The sequence below is a fragment of the Macaca mulatta genome, chromosome 3 (assembly GCF_049350105.2).
Source record: "Macaca mulatta isolate MMU2019108-1 chromosome 3, T2T-MMU8v2.0, whole genome shotgun sequence".
NCBI lineage: Eukaryota > Metazoa > Chordata > Mammalia > Primates > Cercopithecidae > Macaca > Macaca mulatta.
Window position 1 is genome coordinate 73,538,868 of NC_133408.1, and position 21,364 is coordinate 73,560,231.

The 21,364-nt window shown below is 36.9% G+C and overlaps 1 pseudogene; it reads right to left on the reverse strand.

Moving 5' to 3' along the window:
• Positions 1 to 13,915: 13,915 nt before the first annotated feature.
• Positions 13,916 to 18,394, reverse strand: LOC716644 (rho GTPase-activating protein 5 pseudogene; annotated as a pseudogene).
• Between the last annotated feature and the right edge of the window lie 2,970 nt (positions 18,395 to 21,364).

The window sequence follows — 21,364 nt, forward strand, 5'->3', positions numbered from 1 at the left end:
GACTTCAAATGACCCAGACTCTTCAAAAATGAAGGTTTGGGTCACTCCACCAGGAAAAAATCATGACCTGCTGAGGTGCTTCCTGAAGGCAAAGGGAACACAGAATGGGTTGTAGAAGGTAGCCATCAATACCAGCTACGGCCACATGACCAGTTGCAGGAACAGGGACTGTGATTATCATGAGTATTTCCTCCTTCTTTTGTTAAAAACATGTTTGTACTTGTATATATTTGTAGTAAGAAAATACCTTTATTTTATTTCCTTTCTCCTTTATCACGTGACATAAGATTTATTGTCTTCATATCAGCCTTTAAGTATTGTTGACTTTATGTAATAGTATTTGGGGTTGGGGATTGGTGCATTTCTGGTTGTACAAAGGATAGTTGTATTATGTTATGTGTAATTATGACCTTCTTATTATCTTTATTTGAAGATTATGTATGATCTCAGGAGATGTGTATGGGTTCAAGTTGACAAGGGGTGGACTTGTGATGGTTAAGACTGAGTGTTAACTTGATTGGACTGAAGGATGCAAAGTATTGATCCTGGGTGTGTCTGGGAGGGTGTTGCCAAAAGAAATTAACATCTGAGTCAGTGGTCTGGAGAAGGCAGATCCAGCCTTAACCTGGTGGGCACAATCTAATCGGCTGCCAGCCAATATAAAGCAGGCAGAAAAACATGAAAAAGAGAGTTGGGCCTATCCTCCCAGCCTACATCTTTCTCTGTGCTGGATGCTTCCTGCCCTTGAACATTGAACTCCAAGTTCTTCAATTTTGGGACTCAGACTGGCTCTCCTTGCTCCTCAGCTTGCAGACAACCTATTGTGGGACTTTGTGATCATGTAAGTTAATACCGAATAAACTCACCTTTATGTGTGTGTGTGTGTGTGTGTGTGTGTGTGTGTGTGTGTGTGTGTGTATCCTATTAATTCTGTCCCCCTAAGAGAACTCGGACTGATACGGGTGTCTTTTGCCCAGTTTTCTATTGGTGTAGTTGTCTTTATTTTACTGATTTTTAAGACATCCTCATACATTAAGATTAGTAATTCTATGTCTGGAATTTATTTTTGTTTTATATTTTTCCTTTTCTAATGCAAAGAAGTTTCAAATTATTCAATAGCAAAACTCTTAATGTTTCCTCTGAGCTTTTCGGTTTTATGTCATCCTTTGTCTACATTCCTCTGTTGACATTTGCTCCCAGGGTTAGCTCATTCATTCATTCATTCATTCATTCATTCATCCAGGCTCTGGTTTTGTATAACATCTGTAAGGCCATAGATCTCCCCAATTTATGATGCTAGTTGGGACTTATTCCCACACTCTAGGCTGTGTAAGCAACTTCTTACTTTACATCCACTATTGGATGTCAAAATAGTCATTTCATATGTAGTCTGCACAAATTGCACTTCCCATGCTCCCTCTAAGCTGGCTCCACCTGAGATGCTGCTACCCATCTCAGCTGATGAGCATTCAATCTTTCCAGTTGCTCAGGCCAAGACGCTTGGATCATCATTTACTCATCTTTTCCCCTTAAACCGCCCCATCTAATCTCTTTGGAAATCTCCCTGGGTCTCTCTTTGGGTTTGCCTGGAGTTTGCCTGCTTTTCACCATCTTCCTGTAGTGAGGTTCCTGTTCTGAGCCACCATCTTCTCTCACCTGGAACTCTCTGCTGGCCTCCTATCTGGGCTTTCCCCTTTCACTCCACTCTCTTCCTCCTCAAGGTCTATTTGCAATACAGTGGCCCGTGGGATCTTTTCTGATCTGCTTAGAGCAAATCCCATTTGCTCAGAGTAGAAGCCAAAGTCCTCAAGTGCCCTTCAGGGCCCTATCATCTGTGCCCCACTTGCCTCTCTGATCCTACTTTATAGTATCTCCTTCTTTTCTCATTCCCTTCCATCAACCATGGCCTCTTATTTTATTTTATTTTTTGATTCTTAAGCACAGCAGAAACATTTTTGCTTCAGAGACCTTGCTCTGGTGGGTTTCTCTGTCTTGAAGGATCAGTTCCTACATTTGCCTAGAGCTGACCTTCGCCTTGATTTTCTCCAATGCATTTCTATTGTCAATTTCATTAATTTCCATTCTAATATTTTTGTTTTCTTCCTTCTGCTTGCTTTAGGCTTATTTTGCTTCTCTTTTATCAGTATCTTAAGGTGAAAGATTTGGTTATTGAGATCCTTCTTTCTTTTTAATATAGACATGTAAAGCTATAAATTTTCCTCTGACCACTGTATTAGCTGCAGTCCATAAGTTTTTGAATGCTGTGTCTTTATTTGAGATGTGTTCATCTCAAAGTATTTTAAATTTGCCTTTTGATTTCTGTCTTTGGATTTTGAAAGTTTGATTATGATGTATGTAAGTGTGGATCTCTTTTAATCTATTCTAGTAAAGGCTTGTTGAGCTTCTTGGATGTGTATATTAATGTTTTTTAAAAATCAAATTTGAGAATTTTTTAGCTATTATGTTTTCAAATATTCTATTTGCCCTTTTCTCTTCTCGTTTGCTAGAATTCATTTTATGTGTATGTTGGTGTGTTGAATGATGTCTTTCAGTTCTTTGAGGCTCTGTTAATTTTTCTTCATTCTTTTTTCTTTCTGTTCTCAGACTGGGCAATTTCATGTGATATGTGTGTGTGTGTGTGCGCGTGCACGTGCACACACACATACATGCATATACATAGTTATATATGAATATCAATTTTTTATTAATATATAAAAAACAGGTTATGTAGGCTGTACAGTTATAAACTCTGCCTTCCTAAATCTGCTGCTGAGCTCTTTGGTTAATTTTTTCTATTATTATTATTTTTGAGACGGAGTCTCACTCTGTTGCCCAGGCTGGAGTGCAGTGGTGTGATCTGCACTCAATGCAAACTCTACCTCCTGAGTTCAAGAGATTCTCCTCCTCAGCCTCCTGAGTAGCTGGGATTGTAGGTGTGTGCCACTACGTCTGGCTAATTTTTGTATTTTTAGTAAAGAAAGGGTTTCACTATATTGTCCAGGTTGGTCTCGATCCACCCACCTTGGCCTCTCAAAGTGCTGGGATTACAGGCATGAGCCTTGGCACCTGGCTACCTTCAGTTAATTTTTTCCAGTTATTACAGTTTTCAACTCTAGAGTTTCTATTTGGTTGGTATTTGAAAATAATTTCTATTCTCTAATGATAGCCTCTACTTAGGGAGATATCGTTTTCATGTTTTTCCTTAGTTATTTAAACATGGTTTGCTTTAGTTATTTGAATATATTTAAAATAACTGATCTGCTGTCTTTTCAGTAAATACAATGTCTGGGCTACTTCAGCGTAGTTTCTATTGACTGGTTTTGGCCTTTGTGTATGGACCATCGTTTCTTGTTTCCTTGCATTTCTCATAATTTTTTGTTGATAACTGGACATTTAAAATAAGATAATGTGTGAATTTTAGAAATCAGATTTTCTTTTCTTCCCAGGGCTTGTTATTACTAATAATTTTTGCTCTTGTCTGTTTAGTTACATTTATGAACCAGTTCTATAAAATCTGTATTCTTTGTCGTTTGGGGCCACTGAAGTCTCTGCTTGGTTAGCTTAAATTCCTGAGACATAGAAATCTTTCAGCCTTTTCCAATGGGCTGTGTCTGTGTGTGTGTGTGTGTGTGTGTGTGTGTGTGTTGGAGCACACTTTTAACATGCAGCCAGGTACTTAACAACTCTACCTTAGCCTTTACTTTCTGCTTGTTCAGAGCCTCAAAATTTGCCTGGGGTGAGAGTTTAAGGTCTTCTCGGATCTTTCTTGAGTATGTACACAACCCTGGGCATGGGCATGAACTTCCATTTTCTCTGAAATTTATTGGAGCTTTTTGAAGCCCCTATGGGCAGCTCATTTCCCAGAATTTTCTTTTAAGTTTTTTGCTTATCCTGTTGTTTACCCCAATATCTATCCACTATGTTAAAATATTGCTGTTCATTTTTGACAAACATCCCTGGAGAAAAGATTCTTGGCACTAGGCACACTCCGAGTCAGGTGAAAAGAAGATCGCCTTGTGAGTAGGGAACTACTAGGAAGGTCAAATAATGATGGTAATATTGAAAATGGACTTTGAAGGAGGTCCAAGCCTGTTCTTACTGTGGTGGCAGCCAAATTGCTGGAGTGCATCATGATCACAGGCTATGCGTTGTCAAGTCGGCTGTAGTTTTGGGGAAGAGGGATGGGAAGAGGGCATGTTAAAGTGCCCCACAGCCTGCTGTTCTTACTAAAGAGTCAGAATTTGTCTTTAGTAACTGCTCCCTAAATTGCTGAGAACTTTTGGTCACTTTCCAAAGTTCGGGAAATGTTCATTCTGGCAATTTTTGATAGTGATGAGAATGTTGCTCTTTTGAAGAAGAGAATTTTTGGATTTCCTTTTTCTAGCATTTTCACTGATATCTCTTACTAAACTCAGTTTTTATTATAAAATATATATATTTAATAACAAATCTTGAATATCATAGATTACTGCATCATTAGACTATTATATATATAAAGCCACATAGTTTTAGAAACTCTGTTCATGAAGTTTGGCGTTGGAAACATTGCAATAACACAATCATTGGTTATTTTGGACACAGTTTATGTAGATAGTTAAAATGCTTTGTCAAAATCAATGAACTATAGAATTGCAAACCACATACTCCCAACATCTAACTATCTTTAAGCAGTCCTTCTTTAATCTCACTGGGATGGTAGCATTTCAAAGGCCCAGGGCTAGACTGCAGTGAAAAGCCTATTAGCCTGCCCCTATAAGCACAGAGTGAGCATCAGAATCCTGAGTAACCACTGAAGGACAAGATTCTCCTGAGACTTGGTCTCTGTCCCTCACTGTTACGTGAACAAGGACAAACCAGAGATTCTTAAAATTTTGTTGCTTTAGTTTTACATTTCAAAAAGCACACATAGAGATGAAAAAAATAAAGAATAAACAGTAGATACCTATATATTCAAGTAGGAAAATAGGAAATGTACTTTCATCTGTTTTTAAGTTCTAAGACAGAACCTATTTTTAAATAATGGCTGTCAAATCATTTTGACTTGTTCAAAGAAAGGGATTAACTACCTGGATACAGACAATCAAATAGCATGCACCCTTTTTCTTCACTTTCCCACCCTGCCCCCAATCTCAGGCACACCCAGAGATTTTATATATAACAATGTTTTTTCCATTAGATCTTCTGTAGACAATCTTGCTGAGAAATCAGGGAAACCAAGCTTACCACATAGTGAGTGAAATCTTTCCTTTTATTGGATTTGGCTTAAACTCAAGCTTTTTGAGCAGCAAATTTGACAGGAGTTCAGGAAAATTCTCTGCCTGGACTCATCCTGGAACACTGGGCCACACCTCATTTCAGAGTTGTACGGGCCAGGTATGTACAAGGTGTGGCATGCAGAAGTGAGCTCAGTTAAATAATGAATTCTATATTCCTAGCTTCTTCTTTGCTGCAATATTTTCTTCTTACTGGAACTTCTCTATGACCTAGTATTTTCCTCCTTTCTTTTTATTCAAATTACTGTCAGAAAAAAAGATTCGATAAATACATCAGCTCCACAAAACAAATGAAGGATCAGTTTAGATGAATACTCCTTTCAAGAACATTTTAAATTTTAACAGAAAACAAAACCTTAAGCTAAAGTTCTGTTAATAGAGTTGGTGTACAAGCATGGCAGACTAGAGGAATGTGGTCTGGGCTAGTGTATTTTTCTTGTTACCATAACACCCAGATACTTTTTTAAAGCAAATATGAGAACTTATATATCTCATGCCTCAGTAAGGGCCTCCTAACATGTCATCCTCCCAAAAGAGTAACATGAGACTGAACGTATGACATTCCCTGTCAACCAATCAACAGAAAGATCCTCAAAATTCCTTGAAGGTTTCTGTACTTGTGTTTACCCCATCACGGGGTACACGCACACACATACACACACACACCCCCACACCTTTCTCTTCAGCTCCATTAGATTCTTACTTTAATTCAGTCTTGTTTCATTTCTAATTCAATCACCTGCATGCAAGACCAGGCCTTGATTCAGACCTTCTTCTGAAGTGTTGTGCTCTCTCTGACAGTCATCTCTCCTGTCACCGTTCCACAAATTCTCTTGAATCAACTCTGCCATTTTTGTGATCTCTAGAAAGTTGATAGCTTTCTATTATTCAATTATGTCGTTTCTATCTTGAGATCTTTCTGTGTAGCTTGGTTTAACTAACACTCTACTTTTTTTTTGGTTATTGACTAACCTTGTATCATATCGGCCTCCTAATCTCAAAACTATGATGGCAAAAGTCATGTAATATGTTAGCTTTTTTTCACTAGTAATTAATACATTTAACATAGCTTTGATCTTCAAAACCATCTTATACATATATATATATATTAGTTTTGTCCTATAATTTGCTTCCACGTTCTTGCATCATTTTATTTCTCTTAATTCGTACCTTTTCTGATTTTCCCATGAAACTTCTCATTCTCAACAAGGCCATGTGACATGAAAGCTTTTATTATTTCTTAGATACAATTATTTTTTGGCATTACCATCCATTCATATATATATACACACATATATATATATATATATTTGTATACATACTTTAAGTTCTTGGGTACATATGAAGAATGTGCAGGTTTGTTACATAGGTATACATGTGCTATGGTGGTTTGCTGCTGCACCCACCAACTCATCATCTACATTAGGTATTTCTCCTAATGCTATGCCTCCCCTAGCCCCCCACCCCCCAACAGGCCCCCATATGTGATGTTCCCCTCTCTGTGTCCATGTGTTCTCATTGTTCAACTCCCGTTTATGAATGAGAACATGTGGTGTTTGGTTTTCTGTCCTTGTGATAGTTTGCTGAGAATGATGAATTCTAATTTCATCCATGTCATTGCGAAGAACATGAACTCATCCTTTTTTATGGCTGCATAGTGTTCCATGGTGTATATATGCCACATTTTCTTTATCTAGTCAATCACTGATAGGCATTTGGGTTGGTTCCAAGTCTTTGCTATTGTGAATACTGCTGCAATAAACATATGTGTTCCTGTGTCTTTATAGTAGAATGATTTATAATCCTTTGGGTATATACCCAGTGATGGGATTGCTGGGTCCAGTGATATTTCTGGTTCTAGATCCTTGAGGAATAGGCACACTGTCTTCCACAATGGTTGAAGTAATTTACACTTTCACCAACAGTGTAAAAGCATTCCTATTTCTCCACATCCTCTCCAGCATCTGTTGTTTCCTGACTTTTTAATGATTGCCATTCTAACTGGCGTGAGATGGCATTATCATCTATTCTATCTCATTTTTTTCCAGTTTAGAAAAATGCTTCTCATTTTCAGTGTTGCCATCCACCTTGATTCAATGTGTTCACATTTCCTGTAGGATCTTTATCCATCTCTTCATTCTTGTATGCATCAACTTCCTTGAATTCCATGATAGTAATTTTTATTCTACTTTGCTTTTATTATTTTGATGCTTTCCTTTAACAACCTTTATATAATAGTTGTTTTCAAGTCCTTGTCTGTCAGTTGCATTATCTCTGTCATTTCTGGGTCTATTTTTATTCATTGATTTTCTTCTGGTTATGAGTTCTAGTTTCCTGTTTCTTCACATTTGGGGTTTTTTTTTTTTTTTTTTTTTTTACACTGTACAATGTGAATATCACATTACTGAGGTCAGGATGTTTTTCTTTTAAGAGCATTGAGTTTTGTTTTAACAGGCAGTTAAGTTTCTTTTGGATCAGCTGGATTGTTTAAATGCTTTTTTAAAAAAAGCATTTCTGTAAAGCATTTTAAAAAAGCATTTTTAAATGCTTTTGAAAAAAAAAAAAAGCATTCTGTCAGGGCAGGTTTAGAGTTCCCTATGCTAGACAGTTTAGCCCTACTGTTAATTCTTGACCTTTCTGAGTGCTCTTTTGAATGCCTTTGGTGTTTCAATGCCTTTGGTGTTTTCTTACACTCTGCCTGGTCAGATGCCAGTTATTCCTCCGCCCTGTGCAAGCTCTAGTAAGTGTTCAGTTTTAGTTTCCTAGTAGCTGTTCTTTCCCCTATAGTTTTGTGCCTAGTCTCATGGATCCATACTCCAACCATATCATAGCTTGGTATTCAGCCCAAGACTCCAGTGAACGCTGTGGTGCTCTTTCTCTGCCTTGTTCACTCTTTTCCAATACTTTTTGCAATTCCAGTGACTTTAGACTCACTGAACTCCAATCACTGTTTCTTCAACTCAATGAAGCTATCATGCTTTGTTTGGATTCTCTCTTTGTACTGTGTATATTTAACTTTTGTAAAGTTTGTGGATAACTTTTTCTCCACAAACAAGGTGTATTCCTCCATTTTCTAAGTTCTATTTCATGTCTTTAATGAAAGTTTATTAATTTACCTCCCAAGAGTTTGTGTATCTCCTTCGTTAGACTTATTCCTTGGTCCTTATGTAGTTATTGTATCTTTTTTAGTTTTTTAAAAATTCAAACTTAGAGAAAACTTCAAAATTACATAAAAGTTGCAAGAATATTAAAAAGAACTCCCATACAATCTGGAATTGACAATTTTAAACGTGGTCATGTTTATTTTATCATCTTTATCCATATCTAGATACATAGACACAATGGCAAAATTTCATGAAACCATTTGACAGTGAATTGTATACATGATGTACCTTCATGCCATAAAAATTCAATATGTATTTTTTATTTTTTGAGACAGAATCTCATTCTCTCTGTTGCCCAGGCTGGAGTGCAGTGGTGCAATCTTGGCTCACTGCAATCTCCCGCTCCTGGGCTCAAGTGATCCTCCCACCTCAGCCTCCCAAGTAGCTGGGAGCTGAGACTGCAGGCACGCACCATCATGCCCAGCTAATTTTTGTATTTTCTGTAGAGACAAGGCTTTGCCATATTGGCCAGGCTAATCTCAAACTCCAGAGCTCAAGCGTTCCCTCTGTCTCAGCCTCCCAAAGCACTGGGATTACAGGCATGAGTCACCACACCCCGCCTCAATGTGTATTTCTTAAGAAAAATGATATATATATATACTTTTAAAAATTTACAGTTAAGTTATAAAATGCAGGAAACTGAATATTTATAATACACTTTTATTTAAACTATAGTCTATATTCTAGTTTTGTCTCTTACATCAATAATTTTTCCTTTACAGCAATGGTTTTTCCGGTATAGAATCCAGTTCAAAATCATGAACAATAAACAATTCTATGGGAATTGCTTACTTACCATTTTTTGTAATTATTTATATATTATTAATCTAACAATTAACAAATTAAACCATTTCTTCCTTTAAATCTTTCTATTCTGTATTTGTATCTTGTATTTTTTTGCCATCTTACTGCACTGAACACACAGTAGTAATACTAAGAATCAGTATCCTTGTTCTCTTCCAGTTTTTGACTCCTTCCCTCCTTCCTTCCTTCCTCTCTTCCTTCCTTCTTTCCTTATTCTTCTTGCATTTTACTTTATATTTCTAGAAATCTATTTAATTTTTGAGTTTATATTGTGAAATATATTTTTTCTGAAAAACTGAATTTTACCTAAATTTTCATTTTTGTAAAATGTGACTATAGTATTTCCTTCCATTGTAATTCTGTATAGATACCTAGTTATGTACCCATTTTTATTGCTATCAATATTTCTTTGTTTTTTATCTTTTTGTTCTTGGTCAATCATGCAATAGGTTTAAGAATTTTATTAGTCTTTTTCAAGAACTCAGTTTTAGGTTAATCAATTTTTCTACTGTATTCATTTCCCTCCCTACTTTTCCATATGCTCTCTGTCTTTTTTTTTTTTTTTAACTATGTTGTGGCCTAATTGACAAATAAAAATTACATATATTCAAGGTATGCAATGTGGTGTTTTCATAGACCTATATATTGTGAAATGGCAACCACAATTAAGGTAATTAGCATATCACCTCACCTAGCCACTTGTTATGTTGTTGTTACCTGGCGAGAATAGTTAAGATCTACTCTCTTAGCAAATTTCAAGTGCATAATATGTTACTATGAAGTGTAGTTACCATGCTGTACATTAGGTTTTCATATCTTATTCTGCAAGTGTGTACCCTTTAACCTTCTTATCCTCATTTCTCCCAACCCTTCAGCCCCTCATAACAACCGTTCTGCTCTCTGCTTCTACGTATTTGATCTTTTTAGATTCAGATTCCACATATTGTCTTCCCTCAGTTTTCTTTAAGAACACTCTGGCCGGGCGCGGTGGCTCAAGCCTGTAATCCCAGCACTTTGGGAGGCCGAGACGGGTGGATCACGAGGTCAGGAGATCCAGACCATCCTGGCTAACACGGTGAAACCCCATCTCTACTAAAAAATACAAAAAAACTAGCTGGGCAAGGTGGCGGGAGCCTATAGTCCCAGGTAGTCGGCAGGCTGAGGCAGGAGAATGGCGTAAACCTGGGAGGCGGAGCTTGCAATGAGCTGAGTTCCGGCCACTGCACTCCGGGTTGGGTAACAGAGCAAGACTCCGTAAAGAACACTCTGCTGCTCATTTTCTTTTCTTTCTTTCTTTTTCTTTTTCTTTTTTTTTTTTTTTTTGAGACGGAGTTTTGCTCTTGTTGCCCAGGGAGTGCAGTGGCGCAATCTCGGCTCACTGCAACCTCCACCTCCCGGGTTCAAGCGATTCTCCTGCCTCAGCCTCCCAAGTAGCTGGGATTACAGGCATGTGCCACCACGCCCGGCTAATTTTGTATTTTTAATAGAAATGGGGCTTCTCTGTGTTGGTCAGGCTGGTCTCAAACTCCTGACCTTGTGATCTGCCCACCTCCGCCTCCCAAAGTGCTGGGATTACAGGCATGAGCCAACGCACCTGGCCTCATTTTCTAACTTGTTAAGCCTGTTTTTGGGCTTTTATACATAAGCATTTATAAATATAAATTGTCCTCATAATACTTTGACTATAGCCCATGCATTTTGATATGCTGTATTTATGTTTTGTTCACATCTAGGTATCTTAAAATATTTATTATGTGTAATATTTGACCCACAAGTTGTTGAGAAATGCATTTGTAAATGTCCAGCTGTGTAAATTTTAAGCTATTCTTCACTGATATCTAACTTAATCCCACTCTTCATGAAATACGTCAGTGTGACGCTTGTTGAGATTTGACTCTTCCCTTCCTTTCCCATTCCACAGCCTGTCCTCCTCACAGGTTCACACAATAACCTGCAGGCACTGTGTGACTTTCTCTCTCTCCAGTCTTTACCTTTTGGTCTTACTCTCCTGCCACTAGGTCATCCTCTAAATCAACACATTCTAAAACTACTGGCCCATTTACTGCTTCTTGGACATGCCCCCTTTGAGGTCTTAGAAGTTGTTATTTCTGCTGAAATACTCTTCCCTTAGAAATCCAGATGTCTGTCCTTGCTTCTTTACCTCCCTTAAATGTAGCTCAAAAACTCCATTTCCAGAGAGGCTTTTCCTAAACACTCTTCAGCAAGGCCAATCCTCTCCCTATGTTCCTCCTTTGTCTTCTATTTTTCCATAGTACTCACCCCCATGGAATACTATATACATGTTACCAGAGTATAAGCTCCATGAAGGCAAGCATTTTTATGAGAATTCATTTTTCTCTTTGTAGCATCCCCTGAAACTCAAAGAGTGTTTGGCCCATAAGAAGCAACCTGTAACTATTTGTTCAAAAGTTTTTTCTCTTTAATCTCTCATGTGCTGTTATATTTCTCAGTCTACCTTTTTGATTCTGTACATTTTTTCTTTATATTTAATGTTTTATGATATATTCTTATAATCCTTTTGCCTAAAATTTAATCTGTCTGACATTCTTACCTTTGAACCAGATTTCTTTTCATTAGTATTTAACGAGTTTATTTTTTCTCCATTCTTTTACTTTCAACCTTTCTGTGTAGTAATTTCAAGTGTTTCTTTCAAGTATCATTTAGTTAGGCTTTATCAAAATCTAATCCTACAAACTCTGTTTTAATGTGTTTATCTCATTTACATATATTGTGATTAATGTTATATTTGCATTTCTTCTGTCATTTTATTTTACAGTTTCTAATTGCCCTGCTTCTTCTTTCTTTTCTTGTTTCTTACTTTGACTTAATGGATTTAAACTCATCATTTCATCGTACTAGTTGGGAGCTTATATATTCTACCCCTATTGCTAGGAGCTACTCTTACATGTTATGTTAAGCTACTCTTAAACATACCACACATACTTGGCGTACAGTCTAAAGTTACTTTATACCTACTTCTACCTTCCTTGAAAACAATTATTACTAAGGTTTCATAATACTAATACTTGTTTAGATTCACCAGTCTGCTTTATTTTTTAAGATTTTAAAAATTTTTAAAAAATTGTTTTGTAGGTATATAGTAGGTGTATATATTTATGGGGTACTTGAGATACTTTGACAGGCATGTAGTAAGCAGTAATTACAACTTGGAAAGTGGGGTATCCATCCCCTCAAGCATTTATCCTTGGAATTGCAAACAATCCAATTATACTCTTTGAGTTATTTTTTTTCTGAAAATCATCTATTTACTGTAATACATACAAGATAATCTTAAAATTGTAGTCTGAATTAAGGTAACATTGACCAAAGAATTTTATTCTTTACTACACAAAATATAACCTAGTGAAATTTATCTGTGCCACCTATTCTGAAAATTTTATGCATAATTTAGTGTTCTGGTTTTATTTTCACTAACAAAATGTTTACCCCCAAAAGCAGCAGTCATTTATAGTAATTCTGGTACCAACATCAAAGGAAAAAAAATGGCTTAAAAATGGTGCAAAAGCCATCTTGGATTTTAGGACAACACATCACAGAAAAGAACATGAATACAAATTTGTAATATAAACACTCCAAAGAGTTTGTCAGTAGCCAAAGTATTTTTATTGGTTTTTTGGATATGTTTTTAAGGGCCACATAAAAATAGATACAAGGAAGAAATTAAATTGAAGTCCTAGATTTAAATGTTTGGTTTAAAGAATTTTCTGCAACAAATTTCATGTTTATGCATGAAAAGTTATATAATACTAATGCAAATGTTATGAAGTATTTTCTACACTGTACTAAATGTATTCCCCAAGAGGGAAAAAATTAAAATATCTAAAATATATTAAGATTACAAGACCATCATAGATCTTTTGAACATGCATCTGTTTACAGAATTAACAGTATACGAAATGTTTATTTCATTATGGACCATAAAGAAATGAGTTGGTGACAACTATCCTTTGCACAATATTATCAACTCACCTTAGTCACAAGCATGTCCTTGGTATGTGTGTAAAAGAAACAGGTTCATTTATCCCTCATCGAATCATCCACAGGTTTACTTGGAAGTAAAAATGAAGGTACAGACATGTGAAATATGTCAGTGTATTTTTTCTTTCTTTCAAACAACATCCCAAACATGGCCTCAGTAGCCTGAAATTATAAAATACTTAACTAGGCTTTTAGTTATCTTCACTGACTGCCAGAATGTAAATTAAGTTGCCCAAATTAGCACATCAAATAACAAAATCAGTCAAAAAGCAGACTGAAAAGCATTAAATGTTTCATATAGGTGAGTTTTTAAATCATTAAATTTCTATAGAAAAATTTTATTCACAATATAATGTGACAGAAATTGCCACAGGAATGATATACTGATTGCAGTAAGGTTGCATGCAGCAGCAGCTTTGTATTTTATAGCTATTTTTGTTTATAAAAACAAAATAAACCTCTCCAGTTATGCTTATCACATGGTCTTAGATTTGTAATGTAAGTGAATAAGGAATACCATCTAGTTCAAAGAGAAAATGTCATTTTGAATGTGAATTATCTGTATGAAACATGAGGTATACTACTGAACCCTGAAACATGCACGTCTAGATTTGCTTTTTGTGCAAATCCAGCCTGTTTGCGATCACTTCCTACTCATGTAATACCAAGAGGTTCCATTTGTAATTATGGTTGTATCAGCTGAAGTTGCAATGGTGGCAGCAATTGAAGTGGTACCGTTGGTTCCACCAACTGTCCTGGGTTTGAAGGTGGTGGAGGAGCCACAGTGTTTGTTGTTTCTACAATTTCTCCATTGTAAAAGAAAAATTGACACTATTGAATGAATGTTTCAACAACAGGTTGATGAATCTTAGTAGTAGACAGAAACTCTCAATTTTCAACATCAGGTCTCATCAAGGTTGACCAAAAACATATGGATAAGTTGTCTGCTGTCATTAGGTTGATTTTATTTTGCTGACTGACCCTGTTTAGATGTGTTATCATGTATCTGAATTCATCATAGTTTACAGAATGAAATTTCTTAACAATTTCTTTAAGGCGTGAGGACGTTCTGTTTTATCCAGGATTTTTGCTGCTTCCAATAGCTCTGGATGAAGAGAATATGGTATTAAAGGATCTGGCAGATCTGCAAAGAAAGCTGTAAGGGCTCCAGCTTTAGCATTTACTTTTGTTTCCATTGACACTAGATTGATATTATGATCTTGATCAAACTGCTTTTGAATATTGTTTTGGTCAGTTTTGTTCCCGCTAACATGGTAGAGTCCTTCGGTACATAACCCTGTATCTTCAATAAATTCCACATGTTTCTCAACAAATACTGGTATGGGTTTCTCAGCTGTAACCAGATCCTGGAAGGGCATCCCAAAGTAATCACTTGCCCGATTTCTACGTGTTGGTGGATTGAAGTTCTTAGTTTTCTTTTTCTGCTTTTTATCTTCTTTCACTTTGCGTATTTTCTTCTTCATCTTCTTATCATCTAACTCCTGGTCAGAAGTGATTTCAGGATTATCAATATCACCTTGTTTCAACAGGAGAAAGAAGTGGATCTTCTTCACTTCCATGATGTCTTCCTTTTCTTTTTGTTTTAGAAGTGGTGAAAATCTCATCATCACTTGCATCTGAATGTGTTCTTCTATAACATGACTTGGCTTTACTAAACAAAGTTTTAGATTTATATTTGTATTTTGAAGGCCTCCGTTCCCCATGATTTTTTGAGGTTCTATCAGAAAATCCATTTTCTTCATGTCCTTGGGTGTTATTTACACATGAGTTTTGAATTTTAATGCAATTTTGACTATCATCTGGGACAACATAAATCTCATCAGAATAGCCCTTCTGTTTGAAAATTTTATCAATGGGTTCCGCATAGTTATCTGAAGGATCCATATCTTCAGGATGTGCCAAAGGCACCGGGGAAGTCTGCTTTCTTGGATTTTTACCAATACCAGCTTCGCTTGTTTTTAAAAGGTTTGGATCCATTTTTTTTCACATTTGTCTTAGGTACAACTGAAGTAGATTTAATAGGTGGAGGCACTTTGTGGTTGCGTTCATGGTCATGACAGTTTGGGGTACTATGAATAGGACATTCATTTCCTTCCAAATCTGATCTTTATCTGGAACAGTCACTAGGTGTTGGAAGCAACTGTACATCATCCCCAGTTGGACTATAAGGAGGTGGTGCTTCTGTGTCATCATCTGAATCAGGGTAGTTGTTATAGGGAAAACAGTCTCTGGGAGATGGTAGAAAAACATCTTCACTTTGGTGGGTTGATTCCCTTGCATTATCAGACAAATAAGAATTTTCTATCATATGTTTTTTCTCTAGAACATCACTAAAAAACAGAATAAAGATCTCAGTTTGCCGATGATACTGAGATAAAGAATACAATGCTGTAAATTTAGCAGTGATCTCAGTTGCAATGTGTTCTCCTTCAGTCGTTAACTCTTTGATAGCCTCATTTTCAAAAAAAAAATCTGCTTGGCTGTCAGTAACTGCTACCAGCTGTATAGGAATGGTGTCTTGAACTTCTGATAGAAATGCTCAAAACATTCCCATCGCGGTTTTCCGTTTTGCAGAGTAAACTAATATATATCCTTGAACTAGTTCATCTTTTCTTACTCCAATTGAAGAGTGGTATGATAATATTGTGATCTGTATTAGCCTCCTTTTTTAATCAATGATTTTATCAAGCATTAGGGAATTATTCTGTCCAGCTTGAGCAGCACTGCAAGAATGAGAATCAAAGAAGGGTGAAAGAATAAGATCCACACTAAATGGATCTCCACACATGGCACACATGACAATTCTCAAGTCAACTTCTGATATGTCCTTATTGGCAGGAACTGGGCTCACCACATCCAAATTGTGTTTACCTGACTCCAGTACTCTTAGAGCTTGCTTTATTTGGGTTTCATCAAATTTACAAGCATATGTACCAGCAGGTACATCTACAAAAGGACATTGTAACTTGTTTGCCAACTGCTGCCCTTGGTGCCTGAGAATTGGTAGATTCTTACTAATGGAATGTCTCTGATTAGCCAGAATTAATGTAAATGGAAGATTAGCCATTTATTTATCTTTTCTGATCTGATAAGCTTCAGTTCTTATTTTCCCAATAAATTACCCAATAAAACTCAATGACTCAATGGAATTAAATACACAGAAGCACCCATGTGGTTTAAAGGTGGCAGTCCATAACTGACTCAAAAAGTAAGGCGAACTGGCCGAAGATCAAGTTCATAAATTTTCCATCTAAGGCATACTCATCTTCAGAGGACTGTGCTTTATCTCATTTGCTAGCTCTTGGGCAAGGTCGACCTTCCCTAAAATAAAAAGGTTAACTTTACCTATATTGGTACTATCGTGATATAATCTTAAGCGGCCATGATCCAACTGTAAAAGACTACGAGCAAGTAACTGCTCCACTTTAATGTCTGTACAATTTTGACCACTAAGACATGTTTCTTTAGTGGAATGATAAACAAATCCTATATGCTTAGGCAGAAGAGAGTCCCTATCAGGTGCAAGTTTCTGTAAAGCTTTATATCCAGGTTCTTCACTCAGAACAGTATGAATTTCACGCTTTTTATCTGAACTAGGTGTTGCATTAAGATCTAAATCATAAAAAAGTTCAGAATGCTCAAAAAGCAATTATTGAAACTCTTCTTTGGCTTTTTCAACCATTTCTCACTGATGCCTACCATATTGCTATCAGCCTCAGTGATATATTTGAAGGCTTCATCCTCCATAACAAAGCACATAACTTCCTCCCACGGCTGTCCAGGTGAAATAAATTGAATTTTTTCCAAAGTCTTTTTGAATTTTTCCTTCATTTCTACCTTCCTCTTCTCGGATATTAGATGTTGTACATGGTTCTGAGAGTTTTTCAGCTTCTAAAGTGCTCACGAGGTCAAATGGAATCTACTGTCATTAATTTTGTCTCTATGGTCAGTTTCATCCAAAGGTGTTTATTCTAGCACCACAAAACATAACTGGAAATCTGCTTTCTTTTCCATTAACTTCAGAGCTTCTGACCAATTCAAATGTTCAATCTCTTCTAGATTTGGCAAAAGAGTGTTAAAAGCTCTTGGTAAAGTATTTATATACTCTTCTCTCCTTTTTCTTATATGTTCCGTTTAAGTTGTTTTATATGTTTTGAGAATGTATTTCTGGCCTTTCTTGTTCCCTCTAAGTTGATGTATTCTTCATAATCAGGATGATTTTTTAATTTATTACTAATAGTTTTCCATGTTGCATGATAATCTCTCACAGTCTGCACAAGTTTTTCAGACTTACCTGTTGCTCTGACAGCAAGTTGTCTCTGTGTTTTATAAGCATCCAAATAGGGAATAATTTTAGGCTTGCTATGAGTTTTATCCAACATTTGTACCAGTGCCGTGAAACGTGTTTCAATGTTGACATTAAATCCTGTTGATATTTCCACTAAAAGAAGGTTCTTTTTGTTTGAAGCAAATGCCTGAACTTCTCTAAGATAATGATCCATGCATTCATCACATTTAGTTGCTGCTATTATTACAGGTATTTTTGATTTTGATAACTGGACAAAAAGGTTATTCGCAAATTTAAGTTGATCATCAAACTTCCTATTGCATCCCTGACTTACATCAATGCGTAATAAAAATCCATCTACATTGAGCTTCCCTTCCGGCATTTGCTTCTGTTCAAAGTCTTGTTCTAAGCCTAGCTGATCAGTGCAAATGTACATTAGTTTTCCTGCTGACTACAATTCAGATGCAGCTGCACGTTTTATATATGGTTGCAAATTCGTACTCCGATGAGACAAGAAAGCCTGGTCATCAATGAACTCTGTTAAATGACATGAATTTTGCATTCTACTCCGTCTTCACCATTTTATGTTATGTCACCCCAGTAGTACAAAAAGTGATCGTTGTTTACTACTCTCCTCCGAAGTCAACGGGGCTAAGCACAGAAGTATGCTCTGGATAATATTCATCTGCTTTTGCGCGTACAAATCTATTGGACAAATAAGACTTTCCAACTCCACAGTTACCTTTGTCTTTTTCAGTCCCAGAGAGTCCAACTACACTGATAGTATAGGATGGGGGACGAGGCTCTTTGTTTTTTGCCATCATAACTCTCCTCTCATGTTTCTACATTCATAAAGGTAACCAGATATGCTTATTCTGAAAATAAAATCATCTCAAAATACAGATCCCAAGTTTCAGAACTGTATTTGGTTCTTTGTGTTTCCCTCATTTCTGTGCAGAAACAACTTCAAGATCATAGGGATCATCTTCCTAACAAGGTTGGTCTCCTCAGTCTCCTCCTCCACCTCAATGGCAGCGGCCCTGGCGGTGGCTGCAGGAGAGACATTCCCGGGGAGCGCTCCCGCCACCGCCGCCGCCGCCGCCGCCGCCGCCGCCGCCTCCTCCTCCTCCACTCTCTGCTTGCCTCTCTTCCCCGGCGCGCTCACCGAGCGGCGCGTCCCTTCAGCCACCTTCCCCCGCCCTCGCCGACACACACTCCCCGAAACCCTGAGCCCGCGACCTGCTCACCACGCCCCCCTCCCCGCCACCAGCTGCGGCCCCGTCCCTCCCCACTCTCCCAGCTCTCGCCGTGGTGCCGGGCTCAGTAATGCAGGCCACTCGGGCTCCCTCGGGCAGACCCAAGTTATTTTTTAATGTACAATTAAAGTATTGTTGACTATAGTCACTCTGTTGAGCTATCAAATACTGTCTTATTCATTCTAATTATACGTATATGTTTTGTATCCATTAACCATCCTTACTTCCCTCCTTCATCCCCCACTACTCTTCCCAGCCTCTGGTAATCATCCTTCTACTCTCTATCTGCATGAGTTCAATTGCTTTGATATTTAGCACCCACAAATAAGTGAGAACTTGCGAAATCTGTCTTTCCAAGTCTGCCTTTTTTTCACTTAACATAATGACCTCCAGTTCCACCTATGCTGTTGTAAATGACAAAATTTCATTCTTTTTATGTCGGCACAGTACCCTGTTGTGTACATGTACCACATTTTCTTTATCCATTTGTCTGTTGATGGACACTTAGGTTGCTTTCAAATCTCAACCACTGTGAACAGTGCTGCAATGAACAATCACGGAAGTGCAGATAATCTCTTCCATACACTGTTTTCCTTCCTTTTGGGTGTACACCAAGCAGTGAGATTGCTGGGTCGTATGGCAGCTCTATTTTGAGTATTTTGAGGAACCTCCAAACTGTTCTCCGTAGTGACTGTAATAATTTACATTCTCATCAACAGTGTCTGAGGTTTCCCTTTTTTCCACACCCTCATCAGCATTCGTTATTGACCATCTTTTGGATAAAAGCCATTTTAACTGCGGTGAGATGATATCTCATTGTAGTTTTGATTTGCATTTTTCTGATGATTACTGATGTTCATCTCCTTTTCATATGCCTGCTTCCATTTATATGTCTTCTTTTAAGGAATGTCTGTTCAGATCTTTTGCCTATTTTTAAATCCGATTTTTTTTTTTTTCCTGTAGGGTTGTTTGAGCTCCTTATATATTCTGGTTATAAATTTTTTGTCAGATGGGTAGTTTGCAAGTATTCCCTCCCCTTCTGTGGGTTGGCTCTTCACTTTGTTGACATTTCCTTTGCTGTGCAGAAGCTTTTAAACTTGATGTGATCCCATCTATTCATTTTTGCTTTAGTTGTCTGTGCTTGTAGGATATTACTCAAGAAATTTTTGCCCAGGCCAATATCCTGGAGAATTTCTTCAGTGTTTTCTTGAAGTAATTTCATAGTTTGAGGTCTTAGATTTAACTCTTTCATCCATTTTGATTTGATTTTTTTGAATATGGTTAGAAATATGAGTCAAGTTTCATTCTTCTGCATTTGGATATCCAGTTTTCCCAGCACCATGTATTGAAGAGACTGTCCTTTCCCCAATGTATGTTCTTGGCACCTTTGTCAAAAACAGTTCACTTGAGATGTGTGGATTTGTTTCTGGGTTATCTGTTCTGTTCCATTGATTTATGCTTCTGTTTTTATTCCAGTACCATGCTGTTTTGGTTACTGTAGCTCTGTAGTATAACTTGAAGTCAGGTGATGTGATTCCTCCTGTTTTGTTCTTTTTGCTTTGGCTATTCTGGATGTTTTGTGGTTCTACATAAATTTTAAGATTGCTCTATTTCTGTGAAGAATGTCATTGGTATTTTTATAGGGATGGCATTGAATTTGTAGATTACTTTGAGTAGTATAGACGTTTTAACAATATTGATTCTTCCAATCCATGAACGTGAAATACCTTTACATTTTTTTGTATCCTCTTCAGTTTCTTTCATCAGTGCTTTATAGTTTCGTTGCAGAGATCTTTCACTTCTTTTTGATTCCTAGGTATTTAATTTTATTTGCTGTTATTTGTAAATGGAATTACTTTTTTGATTTCTTTTCTAGACTGTTCACTGTTGGAATATAGAAATGCTACTGATTTTTGCATGTTGGTTTCTGTGGTATCAGTTCTAATGTCTTTTATTTTTCCAACTCTGCAACTTTTCTGAATTTGTTTATCAGTTATATACTTTTTTTGGAGTCTATAGGTTTTTCCAAATTTCAGGTCATATCATCTGCAAAGTAGGATAATTTGACTTCTTCCTTTCCAATTTAGATGCCCTTTATGTCCTTCTCTTGTCTGATTGCTCTAGCTAGGACTTCCAGTACTATGTTGGATAACAGTGGTGAAAGTGGGCATCACTGTTGTGTTCCAGATCTTGGAGGAAAGGCTTTCAGTTTTTCCTCATTCAGTGTGATACTAGCTGTGGGTCTGTCATATAAGTCTTTTATTATGTTAAGGTATGTTCTTTCTATGCCTGTTTTTTGAGGATTTTTATCATGAAGGAGTGTTGAATTTTGTCAATTACAACACCAATTAAAATGATCACATGGTTTTTGTCCTCCATTCTATTGATATGATGTACGACATTGATTTATTTGCATATGTTAAAGTGTTCTTATATCCCTGGGATAAATCCCATGTAGTCATAATGAATATCCTTTCTAATGTATTGTTTAATTCAGTTAGCTAGTATTTTGCTAAGACTTTTTGCATCAATATTCAA